Source organism: Rhinolophus sinicus, linkage group LG07 (assembly GCF_036562045.2).
Source record: "Rhinolophus sinicus isolate RSC01 linkage group LG07, ASM3656204v1, whole genome shotgun sequence".
Lineage (NCBI taxonomy): Eukaryota > Metazoa > Chordata > Mammalia > Chiroptera > Rhinolophidae > Rhinolophus > Rhinolophus sinicus.
In genome coordinates this window covers 95495215-95513133 of record NC_133757.1, presented here as the reverse complement: position 1 = coordinate 95513133, position 17919 = coordinate 95495215, and positions in this window count along the sequence as shown.

Here is a 17919-nt window from a genome sequence, read left to right as displayed (position 1 = left end):
TACTCTGTAGCTTTATAACATAAAAATTATAGTTAGTAATTTATTGACAAATATAGTAGATTTTAGTCTATTTCTTATTTTCTGTATTTAAAGGAGTTGTCTATTAGTAACCTGACATCAAATTAAACTGTTCTGAGTAGGTGCAATAATGTTTGTACAGCTTTGTCTGTGTTGGTTTCCTTCCCTTGTATTGGTAGCCAAGATGGACACAGCAGAATTAAGGTAGCATTCCAGAGGGTAGTCTTTGAATGATTCAAGATTTAACTATGTTTCCATATTATTAGCTTTCTGAGGACCAAAAATGCTCAGAAGTATTTGCTGGGAGCAGAAAAATATCCCTAAGCTCCTGAGATGACATTAGAATTTTTGCTTTCAGAGTGGCACCCAAATAATATTTGAATAAATCATTGGCTCTGGGTGAATGGATTTCAGTAACAGAGTTGAGCTGCATTTGTTTAGAGATAGATTGCTTTTGGTCCCTATTAAAGCTTAGTTATAATCCTCTGAGTAGTATGCTAAATTTGATGTATTTAAATTGACCTCTGCATACTATAAAGAGTCCCCTTAGTTTTCTTCCTGGTCTACTCACTTCTGTTACCTTAAGGCCTGTTTCCTTTCATGATTTTGCTGCACAATCCTCTCCCTTACTAAATAAAATAGGATGCAGATATCTGCATGACTCCAATAGAGCATCTCTTCCTACTCAATTAAAAGTATGTGTGTCTATACAGAAGGGCATGGCAAAGTTATGTTCTGGGTCCTCTAAATTGTACTGTTTCTTCCTGTAGGATACATGATTACTAGAATACAGCAGTTGCAACAATACTTTTCTATTTCCAGGTAATATGAATATCCACTGTACATTTTCAAGTGTACGGATAAGTTAGAATTGAATACACGTGACCAAAGATTCTACACACACACACACACACACACACACACACACACACACACACACACATATATATACACACACACGTGAGAATATTGGTCGTGAAGAAGAAAAACTAATTCATTAATTATTCTTGTTAAAGGCTTTAACAACTCTAGACCATTAATGACCATTAATAAGTGAAACAGTGTACATAATTTATACTCAGATATTTTATATAGCATACTACATACGTTTTGGGATGTTATGGACTGGATTGTGTCCCTCTAAAATTCATATGTTGAAGCCCTAATCCCCATATTTGGAGAAAGGGCCTTTAAGGAAATAATTAAGGTTAACTGAGGTCATCAGGGTGGGGCCTTAATCCAATACTACTGGTGTCCTTATAAGAAGAGGAAGAGGCAACAGATTTCTCTCCAAAGGCACTCAGAGGAAAGGCCATGTGAGGACCTAGCAAGAAGGTGTTTGTCTGCAAACCAGGAAGAGAGGTCTCACTTGAAACCACCCTGCTTGCACCTTGATCTTGGACTTGTAGGCTCTGGAACTATGAGAAAATAAAATTTTGTTGTTTAAGCCACCCAGTCTGTGATATTCTGTTATGGTAGCCCTTAACAGACTAATACAGATGTCCATCCAGTTAAACTCCCCATCACCTACAGCCTGTCGTCATGGCCCTTTTCCTTCTAGCAAATGAGATCCTGAGTAAGCTGGTAGCATGCGAGCCATGGAACGCTGCCCACTGAGCACAGCCATACCCCAGCTGTTCTCGCTTGATCCAAGCTTGTCCAACAGATTCCCTCTTGTTGGAATTTGAAACAGGGACTCAGAAACTCTTACTAATTTCGACAAGATGCCTTAACAGAGAAAGTATTCAAGGCCTGGGTTGTGGTGACCTTGCGCATACTGACCTAGAGAATCTAGGTTTCTTGGGAGAAAGAAAAGAATAAGGCAGATAGGCAGATGTGCAGAGAGAAGAAATGAGGATCTGAGAGAGTGGTCTCAGAGAGATAGAAGGGGCCGCCTGGGCTATGGACTTTCTAGTTTTGCTTTTCAGTCACTTGAGAGGCCCTCCTCAAGCTTTGCATTGGATTCCATGAAATACCTCTGATTTGTTATAAAAATTCCTCTTTACTTCAGCTATCTCTAGGCAGCTTCTGTTTCTTGCAACCTAAGGATTTCTTAACAAGACATATGGAAACACGTATAATTAAGGCCTAAAGCATGAATTAAGTAGAAATCCCATAATAAACACAAAGTTAATTCATGAATTTGCTAAGCATCCTCCCTTGCTGTGGAAATAATGGGAATTTTATTCTCAACCCGTGGCAGTTATAGGTCTCTGTTTAGTTCAGTTATTTTGATTTCTCGTTCATATTCTACATTATAAGATTTTCTGAGGAAGAGCCTGTCTGTGACCTCTCACAAGGATAGGGAGAACATATTCCATTCATTCAGCTTTGAAATGATTGAATATGTATGTTGGGGAAGTTCTGGACTGAATCCTGGGCAAACAAATTTGAATTAGACTGTATTTCTATCTTGAACATTTCATGTTAACTGGTGGAGATAGACACAAAGCACCCAGGTATGGCCGTGCAGACTGTTCAACATGTAACTCCTACAGGCTCATTCACGATGACTATGAACAGAGCTCCCTGGGGTATGTAACACACACCATTCATAACCATATGTGGAGCGCTCAAACAGCTAAACGTTAGGCTACGTGATTACTGCTATGAAATGTAGGAACAAGTCATGTGGGGCATAATTAATTCTGCCTGGGAAGGGAAGAAGAAAAGGAGGTCAGTGAAGGCTACTCTGGGGATGAGACATTTATCTGGGATTCAGATACCAGACAAACGGAGGACAAGGACAGTACTAGCGCAGGGAATAGCAAGAATAAAGGCACAGTGGCATCTCCCCCAAAAATGCCTGGAGGTAATAGTGGAGTAAGGACTTTTGAAAATCGGCTTGTCCATAAAAGTAGTAAGAACATTGATAAAAAACTGCCATCAACTTTTTCGGGACTCTTGAAATTAACTAAAAGTTTGTAATAATCCAAGGAGTGTTTATTCAAGAAAAAATGACAGAATCTTAAAAAAAAAACAAAAACAAGGTTTGTGACATCTTAACTTGCCCTAACCCCATCTCTATCTCCAAGATCTGACATAGACTTGAAAACCAACAGCTTCACAACTATGGTAGCTGTGAAAACCGCAACCTAGCAACCACTGGAAGGGAGAGAACAGCTTCGGAGCTCCCCCAAGGCCCCATCCTCAAAGAATTGTCACTACTTGGCTTGTCTGGCAGCTCAACAAAGAGCTCCATTCTCAAGGCTTGTTTTTATTTGATCTGACTCAGGGCTCTCTCTGTACGACAAATCCTACCCACAAGGCAACTATGGCTCACAGGCTAAAAAGCACTCAATAGAAACTGTCCCTGAGGAAGTCCAGATGTTGGTCTTCCTATACAAATACCTTAAATCACTCGTTATAAGTATGTTCAAAGAATATCCTTCATTTAGGATATCACAAATTATTATGAGAAACAAAATATGTCAAATAAATTGATAAAGTGAGTTTTAAAATTTCCGTATTGCAGGATATGTCAGTACTTTTCCTATGTCGATAAATATAAGGATTATCCAACAGTGATGTATGAGAGGAATTTTCCAAACTCTTGACTATAGAAACAAAATGTCAGAAAACACAGTTTGTGTGAACAGTAATGATTTTTTATGCATAGATTAGGCATAGACTATAATCTCCTGTAATAGGGTAATTACTAAGGTATAAACACTGTTTTATCTAATCTGCATGTTGCTGGTACAATGTCCTGTGCATCCTACGTGCTCTGTGATTGTTTACTGAAGGAATAAATATGAGAAGAAAAGTTAAAGGGAAAGAAACAAATTAGAGGAATGGTAATAGCCACCAATCAGGATAAAGATTCCTGCCTACCAGCATCTCTTCTCCTTACCATTTTGGTTATTCCCACATCCCTGCACTTGTGTTATTTGCCACACCCTTCCCACTTCAGGATCCAACTTGATCTTATCCCAACCCAGGGCTCAAAAAAGGGCTTTCACTTTCATCATCACCCTTCACTATTTCTTGTCTTTTGCAGGTCCTTAAACAAAGTCCAGATGAATTTGAAGGTCCTATTTAACTCTTAGCCAGGATCTGATGCACTGACATCTCATTTCAGGTTTCCAGTACTTTGCCAATTCCTGGAATATCCCCCCTAAGATGCTTGTTCCCCTCTACTTCTTTTCTCTCTGTGGTACATCAGAGAAGAAGGAATTATTGTGATTGGGCAACTCAAGGTATACCACAGAAAAACCTGTCTTAGCCTAATTTGAGTAGATATTTCAAAGTAAGTTCCCTGGATTATTCTGATATGGATAATATAATTTTCAAACACTTGTCCAATTGACCATTGAACAATGTGGGGGTTAATGGCACTGACCCCCCATGCAGTTGAAAATCCGTGTATAATTTTGACTCCACGGAAACTTTTCTAACAGCCTACTGTTGACCAAAAGACTTACTGATAACATATACAATCTATTAGCACATATTTTGTATGTTACATATGTTGTGTACTGTATTCTTACAATAAAGGAAACTAGACAAAAGAAAATGTTATTAAGAAAATCATAAGGAAGAGAAAATACATTTACTGAAAAAAATCTGCGTATAAGTGGACCTGTGTGGTTCAGAATCATGTTGTTCAAGGGTCAACTGTACTCCGAGCCAGGTTTCTTTGCTGCATCTCGTGACTCACCTCCACTCTGCACCCATCTGCCTTCCTCCTCTCTCCCATGCAGCAAAGGGCTAACAGAACAAGGGAGGGGACCTCTTTTTTATATAGAACATTTAGTATGGGTGGGATGAGACTCAGTAATGGAAGACATCCTAGATAGACAAGGGCACCCACCCTAGTTCTAGAAACAATGCAATATTATCTGCTGAAGACTTCACCCAAGTGTAATCGCTGTCAAGGGGAGAGTGCTGAGGTTTTATAGACTGCAGTGAAAATAAAAGGTTAAGAAATAACACTTAAAAAGAAAAAATAAAGCCTTTGAAAGTTCAATAGTGGTGATGTAAATTAATCTTATGTAAATGTAGAAACTCACTAGGAGTTCTTTAGAGCTCCCTCATAAATGTGCATTTAAGCAACAATAGTCAATTTTGCAGGAAACATTTCCATAGCATATTTTGATGTGGACCTTTTCAAGAAAGCAATCAAAAATGTTTGTTCTGATAATGAACAATCAGACTGCAACTTGAAGACACTAGCAACTGAAAGGGAGCAGCTTGACCAAATATGAAGAAGGTAAAGAGAATTCCAATTGTTTGCTGTCACTGCCAGAGTATCTGGAACATTTTAATAGCATTGTCAGGAGAGCTATTCTTGACTTTTAATTCAAGTTCTGAACATGTGCCCCTATCTTTTGGGCTACTTAAGAGAAGCCTTGAAAGTCCAGATAGTCTTTAGAATAAGGTCACTAAAGAAGAGTGAAAACTGGTCACTGGATGATAGCCAGGGCAGCCAGCCCCTCCTATTAGTCAGTGGTGGCTACTGGCTGCTATTTGTTTGCTCTTCTGAGAAACAGGACAAAACTAATAAACTGCAGGGGCTAAAAAATACACCTCATAGAAAAATAAAGCCTACAGAGCATCTCAAAACTCAGTGCTAGGGAACGTGCCAAAAATATTCAGGCAACAATCACAACACAGTAAAGAGAGTAAGCAAGCACTGGGTAGGAAGGGTGGGGACAAAATAAAATAAAGCATGTCTGAGGAAAGAAGACAGGCTGGCTGAAGAAAGACACAATGCTCATGAATATGAATATAGACGCATGCATATGCAATTTCTATTTCTGCACGTAAACATCAGTAAGGAGTGTCACATCTGAAGGATGTGATGCTGCCAATGTCCATCATATTTGAGTTTAAGATGACAACTGTGCCCTCCTAAGCCTGTCTCCTTCTACCTGCATAGGATTTTGAACTTGAAGGACTTACATTTGATTACCATAGGGTTGTTAGATTCAAAATGTTTACATTTCTTTTCCCAACACCAAGTGAAACAACACAATTTATACCTTGTTTTTGCTAAGTCCCAACCTGTGAAGGGTCTAAGCTTTACTCTTCTTGAAAGACAACAAGTTAACCTGCCCCAGGTTTGTATACATATGTATATACTGACAGAAGGATACAAGACTCCTGGGTCAGAGAAAAAGACCATTCGTTACAGCAGAAACGCAGCCAGAGCAGCATTACCTATTGGTTCCCACACGTCAGTTTCCACATGGTGATGTGATGAGGGTGAGATGTTATTTGTGCCTGCACTGAGACTATATTACAGGAGAGGAATCCCCAAATTAGGAGACTCTAAATGGAGCTGCTGGGACATCTCATTCCCCCTCTCTGGGTGGAAAAACTGATGTCTCTAGTGAGATCCATCTCTAAATCTCTCCAAATGATTACACTACCTATAGCTTCCAGGCTTTTCGTTGTTTGAACTTGTCCTTCAGTCAAAAGGCTCAGGTCATGCAAGAATGCAAGAAATCCATGGGGAATTATCTCCCAACAGTTTCAATCTCTTCAATTTAATTTTTACCTTTTTAGAAAAGTTGCCTTTTTCTTAACTTCTATTTTTTTATGTTTTATCATTTTGGACAAATTCTTCTCTTTACATTTCTAGGCTTTCATATTTCTATTATACAGGAAAGTCTTCACCTCAAGACTGATTCCTTTTTGTGCTCTTCTTTGATTTCATTTTTACTTAATATTAACCATTATATGGGTTATGTATGATGTCATAGAAAATTCAATCAGTATAAAAATATATAAAATATCCTTCAAAATCCTATTATCCAACGATATCTGGGTACATAAATCCATATATGGAGATATAGTATTTTATGTTAATAAGGTCATTAACTACAGTTTTGAAATCTTTCATTACGTCATTGTTTTTCATGTTGATATATATTCATATATTTGTTTTCATGTTACTATATATTCATATCTATAACTAGAGCATGCTTTTCATGCCTGAATTTAACTTGCCATTGATTGATACAACACACTTTTTAAATGATAGTCAGAGCCAACCATGGAAGGGAAAGTTAGCCCCAGAAATTGCTTCTTCAGTTTAAAACTATTTTCTACTAGATTGGTGCAAAAGTAATTGCAGTTTAAAAGGTTAAGCATAATTGCAAAAACCGCAATTACTTTTGCACCAACCTAATAATTATAGATTATCTACCCTTCTTTAAGAGTGTGTTCAAACCAAGGCTGTTCTATAAAACCTATTTCTCCCAGGCCAACACAGGAGAGCCTTCCTCTTTGTCGGGCTTAAACTAAGGATCTAAATTTCACCAGGACTTTCCCTTCTTCTCTCATCTTTGCTCCTCATGATGGAACATGGCTGCTCACAACTCAAGGTAAAGTTTGACAGATCCTCCTGGCATATAACACAAACCCTTCCCTATATGGCTTCTGCATTTCTCTTAAGTCAGTAGGCAGTTAAGCTTCATCTCTCAAGGGCAAAACATTGCATTTTGTGCATCATCTTTTTACCACACACACCAGGCTTTATAATATGATTTATATAAGAGATTCATCAACAGTGTTAGTGGTCTGAAGGGCTAATTGCCTTTCGTCTCTCTCTTTAACACTCTATAATATACTTGTTTCTTTAAACTATTGACTTTTCTTGCATAGGACATTAAAACTCCAAAGTTTTCTCAAGTAACCCTTGAAGTTTCAAAGAACAAAGCGGTGAGGATAGAAACACAGGAGTTCCTCCCCATCTTAATTATAACACTTGCTATATATTGAATGTATTCCCCCAGAATTAATGTATTGAAAACCTACTCTCCAATGTGATGCTATTTTGAGGTGGGGTCTTTGGTACGTAATTAGGTCATGAGGGCAGAGCCCTTGTGCATGTATGAATGCCCTTATAAAAGAGGCCTAAGAGAGCTTGCTTCCCTGCCTCTTCCACCATGTGAGGTTACAGTGAGAAGACGCCATTTATGAGGAAGCTGGTTCCCCTCACCAGACACTAAATCCATGGCACCTTGGTAATGGACTTTCCAGCCTCCAGAACTATGAAAAACAAGTTTCTGTTCTCTAGAGGTGCTCCAGTTCACGGTATTTTGTTACAGCAGCCTGAATAGACTAAGACACCTCTCATTTTTAAGGTCTCATTACAAGTTGGAATCCCAGGAAAGCAGACTCTGAGATGGAGTTTAGTGGGTCGGATATTAATTAAGGAATGTTTTTAGTATCAATCCATAAGAAAGGGAGGAGAGGAAGGAGAATCAGGTAGATGGAGAAGCAAGCTGTGATGCTGACCTAATGAGAGCTTCATTCAATCCCATTAAAAGCTCTGGAACTAGAATGGCCCTACAGGGTTGTCCTGAGTTATGTCAAGGTGGTTGGGCCTTTCTACCCCCTCATTGAACTATCATTAGATATGGGCTGTCCTGGGAACAGGTGTGACCTTGAGTAAGGCTCTCTTTCCAGCCTTGAAGGAGCAGTCCACTGAAGGCCAACAGCACTCCCAGAAGCTAAAGTTTCTTCACTGGTTGCCAGGGTTCTGGGAAGTGCATCATGGGATCCACCACAGCTCCTTGAGAATTAGTTCTTTCAATACTTTGTTCTGGAAACAATTCTATGCAGAGCTCCTTTTAAAGATCTTTTTTTTTTTCTTTTCTTCTGGCTAAATTTCAATCTATTTTTAGTTCCCAAGTCTACTATCACCCTTTATTCTCTTCTGTCATACTTAAAATGTGCACAGAAAATGTCTTTAATCTTGCTTGATTTCTTTTCTTCTCTTATCAGTCTTGAATCTGTGGACAGAATTAACTCTTGGATGTTATCTTTTGATTTTTTACTCCAGTATTTTACCTTTGTTTTTTCTAGCTTGTAGTTGATGAATATCCTAGCCATTGGGAATATTTATTTCACTCTTTAAAATCTTTGGCTTTGTGCTTTCTGTTGAGAGATTTCTATATATCATACTTTAATAGGTTCCCCCGTTTTCTGACACATTGAAAGTACAGAGCCTCACTCCTTTAGATTATTTCTTTTATGTTTTCGATTTCTTTCAGTCCTGACAGGAATTGTCTTGTTTTTCATTGCTGAAACTCCCATTTCAGAAAGTTTAATAAAGAAATGAAATAGAATCCCCCACTTGAATATAGTATTTTGGGATTCAGACAAGTCTGAACCCATAGATCAGTCTATAGAAAGTTTATCTGCATGAAGTGAGGTAAAGGCATTTTGCCCTGTGCCTTCTGGAAGGGGAGGAAAGGAATAAAGGGGATGGCAAGGTTTGTGTCTTTGATTTGATACAGGAACCCACCCATGGATGAATCTTACAGAGAGGGGTGAAGCTAAGAGAGCTGTCACCACGAGAGGGCCACTGAAACCCACAGCTACCCAGGGCCCTGCTCTGGAGCCAAGGTGACAAATGTAAGCTAGTGGGAAGCAGGAGCTCTCTCTGCTTCAGGAAACTCAGTTCACCTCCTGGAGGACAATACAAGGTTGATTCAGCAGTTTGAAGATTTGCTTGAAGATTTGCCAGGCAACAGGAGGCAGCAACGTTGGCATGGAAGCCTGGTGGCCAACTGGTGGTGAAGAACTCTTCACAGTAGAATATGTGATTTCAAGTTGTTCACTGTGTGCTTTCTATATGCCTCGCCTCTCTCCCTTCCAGTGACCCTTAGATCCATTGCCTTTACAAATACTTGATGAGTGAGGCTATCATTTATTTTATATTACTTTGGTGGATATCAAGGAAGTAAGGGGTGTATTGTACTTCTAGGTCATTGCAGTGCAGAATGGGCAATGCCTGAGAGCAGGAGCCAGAAACCAGAGCTGACCTTGACAACATAAGCCCCAAGGGAAACCACTGATGTACTGGGAAGGGATTGAATATCTGCTGGGCATGAATGGGGTCCAAAATGATTATGTTTAAATTTCAAGGGGTAGGAGACCCTAGATGACTTTTGGGTTACACAGAAATCCCATTGTTGCTTTACATTCTGGTGGCAACTCTGTTGACCACACTTATGGGCTGAACTGTGTCCTCCTAAAATTCATATGTTGAAGTCCTAACCCCCAGTGCCTCAGAATGACCTTATTTGGAAACAGGGTCATTGCAGATGAAATTGGTTAAAGTAGGATTTGGTCATCCTGGAGTAGGGTGGTCCCCTAATCCAATATGACTGGTTTCCTTATAAAAAGGGGAGATGTGGACATAGACATACACACAGGGAAAACGCCACATGAAGAGAAACAGAGAGAAGCCAAGAAGAGAGGCCTGGAACACATCCTTCCCTTGCAGCCCTCAGAAGGAATCAACCCTGTTGACACCTGGATCTCAGACTTCCAGCCTCCACAACTGTGAAACAATACATTTCCATTGTTTAAGCCACTTGGTCTGTGGTCCTTTGTTAGGACAGCCCAAGCAACCTAATACAGTCACTTCACACTTTATCTTTTCATAATTGGTGTTATAATTAAAAAAAAAAAAGTTTAAAAAGTGTATCTTAAGCTTCGTAGTCTTCTCTCACCATTTATCTACAGTTAAGTTCTATTTACGTCGCCTTAGCAGAAGTTTTGCTTTCTCCATGATTGTATGACATTGTTACAGCTCCTAGATTTCCTATGAACTCCCCCTTCTCTTTCCCACTGTCACTCCTTAGACCCTACCTTTTTATTTTACCTGATATTCTTATTTCTATCTTATAATTTACATCCTGTGGCGTTCCTTTCTCCTCTTGATTAGTTTCAGCCACTGCAGGCCTAGGATTCTTCTTTTCTTTTTTTCTCTACAACTTCTCCAAATGTTTCCACCTCATGTCATTCCTCTGCTAGCAGTTGCAAAGCTATTTCTTTTGAAGCAAATATGTTTTGATTATTTTTCTTGGGTAAATATAGTGCTTCTTCATCCTTACCTATTTTATTTCTTTTCACCCTTTCACTACCTAAAGTCCAATTTAATAATTGTAAATAGTTTACGAATCTTCTGGAAATCCTTTCTTAGAGCCTTCTTTCCTTGGACCCTTTTTATTTTCATTCTCACCATTGCATGTAACATAATTATGCCTGAGTCCCTCCATCTTCCTTTCCCCTTCCCTCTTTAATGACAAATTCTTCAGCATTTTGCATAGAGATATCTTCTTTGTGATCAAAGTTTCTCATGAATATTTTGCTCCACGATTTTCCCCAATGAACCTAGTGAAAACAAATAGGCAAACCCCAGTAAAACTACATGTCTTTTGGGGGCAATCTCAGAGTTGTTTCCATTTTTCGCTTTTCACTGAATGTTTAATGCTAATACAGACTGACTGTCAAGGAAGTCACACTGATGAGCCATAAATGCCACATAGAAAAAACAAAATATTTAGAGTTTATTCTTTTTCATTATGGTGCAATGACGTTAAAATAATACTACTAAGTTCATCCCCTAAATATTTACTTCCAGAGAAGCTCATGATGGCCTTTTTTTTTTTTTTATCTTGAAGAATATTGAAACCACAGTAGAAAGAATAGCTTTAAAAACTTTAAAAAAAAATTTAGAGCCTATGTTTTATTTTAATGATCTTAAACATTTTATGAAAATATTGCAGGCATCACAGTAAAAACCAAAAGCCTTAGGAGACTATTAATAATTTAGTGTCTCGAGCTCATGTGGGAATGTTAATTCCACTTCCCAAAGAAGAGTTAATTATGATTCACGATTAAGACCTTGTAACTGTGGAGATGTGGAAGTGTGAATATATGCTACCATATTCATATTAAGAATCAAATCCAAATATATCAACTGAATAGACTGTGAATACGAGTCTCTGATGAATTTCCCTTGAAGGTCTTACTTTAAAAGTTAAACTCAGATGTAGACATTTCAAAAAAGTGGAATGTTGTTCAAATCTGCTTCTGAGATTATCTTGTTAGGTCTGTAACAGCTGTTTTAACTATCTTAGAGTTGAGCTAGTTAAACAAACAGTAAATTGAGTTTACATTTTTTTAAAGACATGATTATGTCATTTTAGAGGCTTTTGACAGAGAGAAATGATAGATTTTTTTTTTTTTTTTTTAGAAGCACTAGAGGAGGTGGTCTGGAGAGGTAGAAGCTAAGGCTTTGGGGTTGCCTTGGGGATGGGGTTCTTGCGGGGAGGAGGAGGTTGTTTATTTTTTATACCCCATGTGCCTTTTTAGAGGATTCGAGACAGTGTAGGTGTCTCCCTTGATTTTCATTGCTATTTTTGCATAACTTCCACAGTCTTATTTAAAATAATATTTCATAGAAACTCATGTCTTTTGATTCTACCAGCCCCTTTCTTTCTCATTATTGTGACCTCCCCATTACTCTTCACTCATTTATTAATGAATTGTCCATTGGTCTAAAGTGATCCTCTCGCCCCAATTCTTGCTACTATATATAAATATGTGACTCACTTCATACCTTGGCCCCAATTTTCTTGACTTCCTTTCTCCAATGACTTTCTCCTCTACTTTACCTCTACCCACTCCATGATCACATCCTGGGGCTAAAAATACCCAACGGTTCTCTACTTCTGAATCACACATCTGACATCCACTTTGATTAAAGCCTCTTATCTTTCCAGATTTCTAGTTCAATTACTTGTACTATGACTATACTTCAAACTCATGTGGGCATCAGCTCTGTTGACAGCTCTGGCTTCTCTCTGCTCATTCCCCTATTTTATATTTAATTTCTTCCATATCTAACTTGGATTCTCTGATCCATCATTTCAGTGTATCTCTTTCTAAGATTCCAAAGTACCCCATACTTCTGTCTTTGTCATGTTCATCAGAGAAAACTTCAACCCTGGACGTCCATTTTCTCTGTTTTTATTCCCAGGTAGTTGAATAATGGTTGGAGAAAATCGTACAGTGGGGCAGATATTAACCACCACAAATTCATGTTTGGACAACTTCAATTGGTCTTTCAACATTATCTGGAAATCTATCAACGCTATTCTGATTAATTTGTTCATCCACTCCTTGCAATGACTATTTCAGACCAGTATTCTTCTCAAACTTCCAATTCTTGAATCCCCATCTCTTTTCTCATGCTCTGGGGTAACCTTAGCCTTTACTTTATAAAGAAAACAGAAACCATCAGAAGGAATATTCTCAACTTCCTTCTCTCTTTCCTCCTTGCTAAGGTCAATCCTTATATATGTGGTCAGGATCCCATCTTCTGCGGATTCAGAAAAGACTATGTCTTCTGTAATCCATTCTCCCCTTTGTATCTTCAACCTTTCTTTCTTTAATGGATGTTCAGCACTGAGGTATGTTTGTTTCGTCCATTTAGATTTTTTATGAACCTAACCCAATTTCACTTCTGTCTCCAGTTCTCATCTTTCCTTTACAGACAACTACTTGAAAGATTTGTTGACTACAAATGCTCCATTTATTCACCCCCTGACTCCTTAATCAACACACTTTGAAGTAATTTCTGTTACTTTGTAAAGGTGACTATCATCAAAAGTAACCTCATATCACTAACCCAGCAGACATATTTTAGTTCTCTGTGAGACCTGGCTTCTAGGAAGCCACGCTTCTGATTTTCCTTTTATTTATCTTCTTTGTCTCCCTTGCCTATCTTCCTCCCCAAAGCATCACTCCACATTATCTTCCTAGGGAATCTCATCCATTCTTGTCTTCACCACTTATATTCCAATTCAACATCTTTATTCCATATCTCTCACCTATAGGATAAATATGCAACTTCCCAAACAATATATATACCTGATAGCTCCAAAGTGGCTCTGATTCAACATTTCTAAGCTAAACACATTTCTTCTACTGCCACACCAAGCCCAGTGGCATTGGGTTTTTCCTCTCAGTGAATATCATCACTATCCATCCATTTATAGAAAGAAGCTCAAAATGAAGAGCTCATGCTTGACACCTCCATCCCCTTTATCACCTGTAACCCAATTTATGATGAAGTCTGTTAATTTCATGTCTATTATCATCCATCTCTACTGCCACCGTCCTAAATGTAAGCTATCATGATCTCCCTTCTAAGCTATTAAGACAGCTCCCTAACAGTTTCCCTACATCTACTTTTACTCCTGTCTAATCTCTTCTCCAAGTTACAGAAAAAATAAAATGATAGATCAAAGGCTTTCACTGTACAGCAAACATCCCACATTTACTCGTTCTCAAAACTTATTCATCCCAAACTATGTCAACCCCCAGGAAAGTTTTGCTTCAAATTTCTTGGGGAAAGAAATACGACGGATTTAACCCGACCGTTGTCTGGATCCTCCTGATTGATGGGACTGAGTGACGTCAGCAGTCAGTGGCGTTTGTACAGAAGAGGAGGTTCCAACAGCCAAGCTGTTGGAATGATCTTTTAAAAACACACATTTATTGTTATTACTTTCCGACTAAGTATCCTTCAATGGCTCTCTACTGCTTTAAGGAAAAATCATTAACACGATCAAAATCATTAACATGATTGTTAAAGCCCTACTGGCATCTGGCCCTTCTCCAGGCTCATCTCTATCACTTGTCCTCTTAGTCCCTCTGCTCCAGCCACAGTGACTTTTCTTCAGCTCCTCAGATTCACCACAATCCTCTACCTCAGGGCCTTTGCATGTCTATTTCTTGATTCTTGGGTAGTGTTCCCCAGTCCTCATTCTAGCCTCCATCACCAGTAACTCATTGTTGTGGGAAATGTCTGAGAATAACCCTTTTACAGACTTGAAGGCCTTCATTCTCTACTACTGCTTCCCCGAAAATAAGACCTAACCAGACAATCAGCTCTAATGCGTCTTTTGGAGCAAAAATTAATATAAGTCCCAGTATATAAAGACCTGGTCTTACAGTAAAATAAGACCGGATCTTATATTAAGTTTTGCTCCAAAAGACGTATTAGAGCTGATTGTCTGGCTAGGTCTTATTTTGGGGGAAACATGGTACAAAAAAATGTTTTCTTCTTATGAAAAACAGATGGCACACAAAGTGTCCATTGTCCATTGCTCTTCAGCAAGTTATATGCTGAGATCTGGATTTCCTTCCGCAGAAGAGAAAATGTAATCCTGGCAGAATGTCTTGCCCAGAGACATTCTTCTGTTTCTGTACTTGTTTTGTTTTGTTTAGAGTTTATACTAGCTTGCCTTTTATTAGAGAAGGTAATAACAGAATTAAATGCCTTTTCCATGTCTCCCCTTGTACAATAATCCACCAGCACTGCAGAGGTGCAGGACTTTGCAGTGATATCCAGAATCTTAAAAATGTTGGAAGTATCCCACCTTCAGATAGAGAGCTGAAAGCAGTGAGAGTAATATTATTTTTGTTTGAGAGGGTATAAAAGGATAGCAAAACCCTTTTCACTGTTCTCTCTCACTTAAGGCCTTGATATTTCTATCACCTTTTATTAAAAAAAAAATTAAAATCATACCTAAACTGGCAGCCCTAAAAACAATTTCCCACTCATCTTCTGGCACTCAGATAAAATGGTATCTTCAAATGGTTTTCTTTGAAAAAAACCTTTCCTGCGTCTGTAGACTAGATCAGGTGCTCCATTAAATGCTTTCATAGCATGTTGTAGTTTTACTTTATATTAGGCTGGTGCAAAAGTAAAGTAATTGCAGTTTAAAAGGTTAAAAATAATTGCAAAAACCGCAATTACTTTTGCACCAACCTAATAGTTATCCCACTTGTAGCTATGAAATCGTGAGATTATTTGATTGATATCTGACTTCTCCATCAGCATGTTAGCTCCAAGAGGGCAGGAACTACAACTGCATGGCTCACCGCTGTACTTCCAGAGGCCTGAACAGTGTTGGCTTATTCTGGTTTTCTTGATAAATATTGGTTGAATGAATGAATGAATGAATGTAAAAGTAGAAAGCATCTTTTGTTCATTATTTCTCTGTCCAGTTAGTAGTCTTAGAAATGTAGAATCATAATCTGAAAATCCTATCCTAATTTCTAGATAATAGCTGATTTATACTTAACAATTTTTTTATTCAAATTTTGGGGAACTCTCGAAGAGAGAGATAAAGGTCATTAAAAGGGAGATCATGTCTTTGTGGCTATAAAGCATAATTATTAAAAGATGTTTTTTATCCTTGATTCCCTTTCTGTGATGTCTAGAGCTGAGCTCTTTGCATATGTGAACGTGTGTGTGTGTGTGTGTGTGTGTGTGTGTGTGTGTGTGTGTTTCATGCAGTCCTTTCCCGAGTCCAGCTGTAATATTGCCTGGGCTTGATTGCTGTGCTCGCTGTTCACAAAACCTATTGTTCTATGTGTTTTTTTCGTTTGTTTTTTCTCTTCTTGTGACACACATCCCCTGTATTTACAATGACTCACTTTCTCCTAGGTGCTAATATTGCTTCCCAGCGGGTCACGGTTTTTGCCACATGGCCTGATTTTGTGCTGCGAATGCTCCTTCTGTGGCTCTGTCTCCGCTCTTTGCATGACAAACGCCTGCTCAGCTGGCCTCCCCTGACAAAGTGGGCTGCCTTAAGCATGACAGCAGGACTTCTGAACAGGCTGCATTCCAGACTGCTGCTGACAATCTTGCCCTTCCATCTGCTTTACGGAAGACAAGTGCAAATGTAAACCTGACCTTGAATTCCTGAGTGGCATTTTGGGAGTACACAAAATGATGAGGAGTGTTTGCAGCAAATTAACTCCCACCAAAGCCACTCAGTGCACGCACGCTAACAGGCAATTTGTTTAATGAGGTTTTACATCATCCAGTCCAGTTTTGCACCTTTACCCCATTTATGCAGCACCCAGCACCCCACCTACATTGTGAAGACTTCACTTTGGCTAGTTTTAAACGCTGCCTTACCATCTGTTTCTACCCATTATTTCCGGCTCGTTTCCCTTTTTTTTTTTTTTTAAATCTCACTTTTAGCCCCTGAACTTGACACACCTGTGTTTGTTATTCTTGCTTTAACAACTTGGATTCCCTCTTTTGGAGATTCTTTCTCTTGTTTATGCTGCTTTCACCTGTGCTGGGTAATTCATTTCCTCAGTGACCTGCTTGGCTGTTGGAACCTCCTCTTCTGTACAAACACCACTGACTGCTGACGTCACTCAGTCCCATCAATCAGGAGGATCCAGACAACGGTCGGGTCAAATCCGTCATATTTTTTCCCCCAAGAAATTTGAAACAAAACTTTCCTGGGGGTTGACATAGTTTGGGATGAATAAGTCTTGAGAACGAGTAAATGTGGGATGTTTGCTGTACAGTGAAAGGCTTTGATCTATCATTTTATTTTTTAGAACAAGAAGTCCAATATTTCAAAGCAGGAAGTGCACAAACATTTACATGAAAACGTTAATTTTTAGGGAGATATTTTGTTTGTTATTTAAGTAGATTGGTAACACTGTGTTTATATTACTGTGGGTGCTTGAACACTTATCTGACAAACTAGATGTTGAAGGTCCCAATGTAACCTCACCTACGTATGACCTATTTGTTGCTGCTTCTGACCTGGTATAATCGCTAACCCTTTTCCCCTACTGCTGTTTAGATTAAGGTGTGTGAAGTGACAACTAGTCCCTTTATTTCACCCCTTAATACATGCTTCTCCCCACTTTCCTCCTCAATTACCATTCCTATCATCATTAGGGTCTATGAGGTTGTTTTGTAACAAGCAGAAATCTATACTTGATTGAGGCTATTTTGTTACACTGTAATATGTAAAATGTTCTCATGAGTGTCCTAAAATGCCCTAATTCTCGTTTTAGGCTTAACAAGTAATCAGACTTGAGCTCCTCACTGTTTCAGCCAAGACATTAATCTCATGAATTGTTTGTCAAACTGTTCAGTTGCAGCCAGGTGAGACCAGGATACTACTTTTCTTTCTCTGCTATAGGATTTTTAATTTATCATGTGAAATTAAGGAAGTACCCACTAAAAATATCGACCATGGAGCATTTAAATTTTACTGTGAACTACTACCACTTACAAATGCGTGGTGATATATTATCACAAAATTA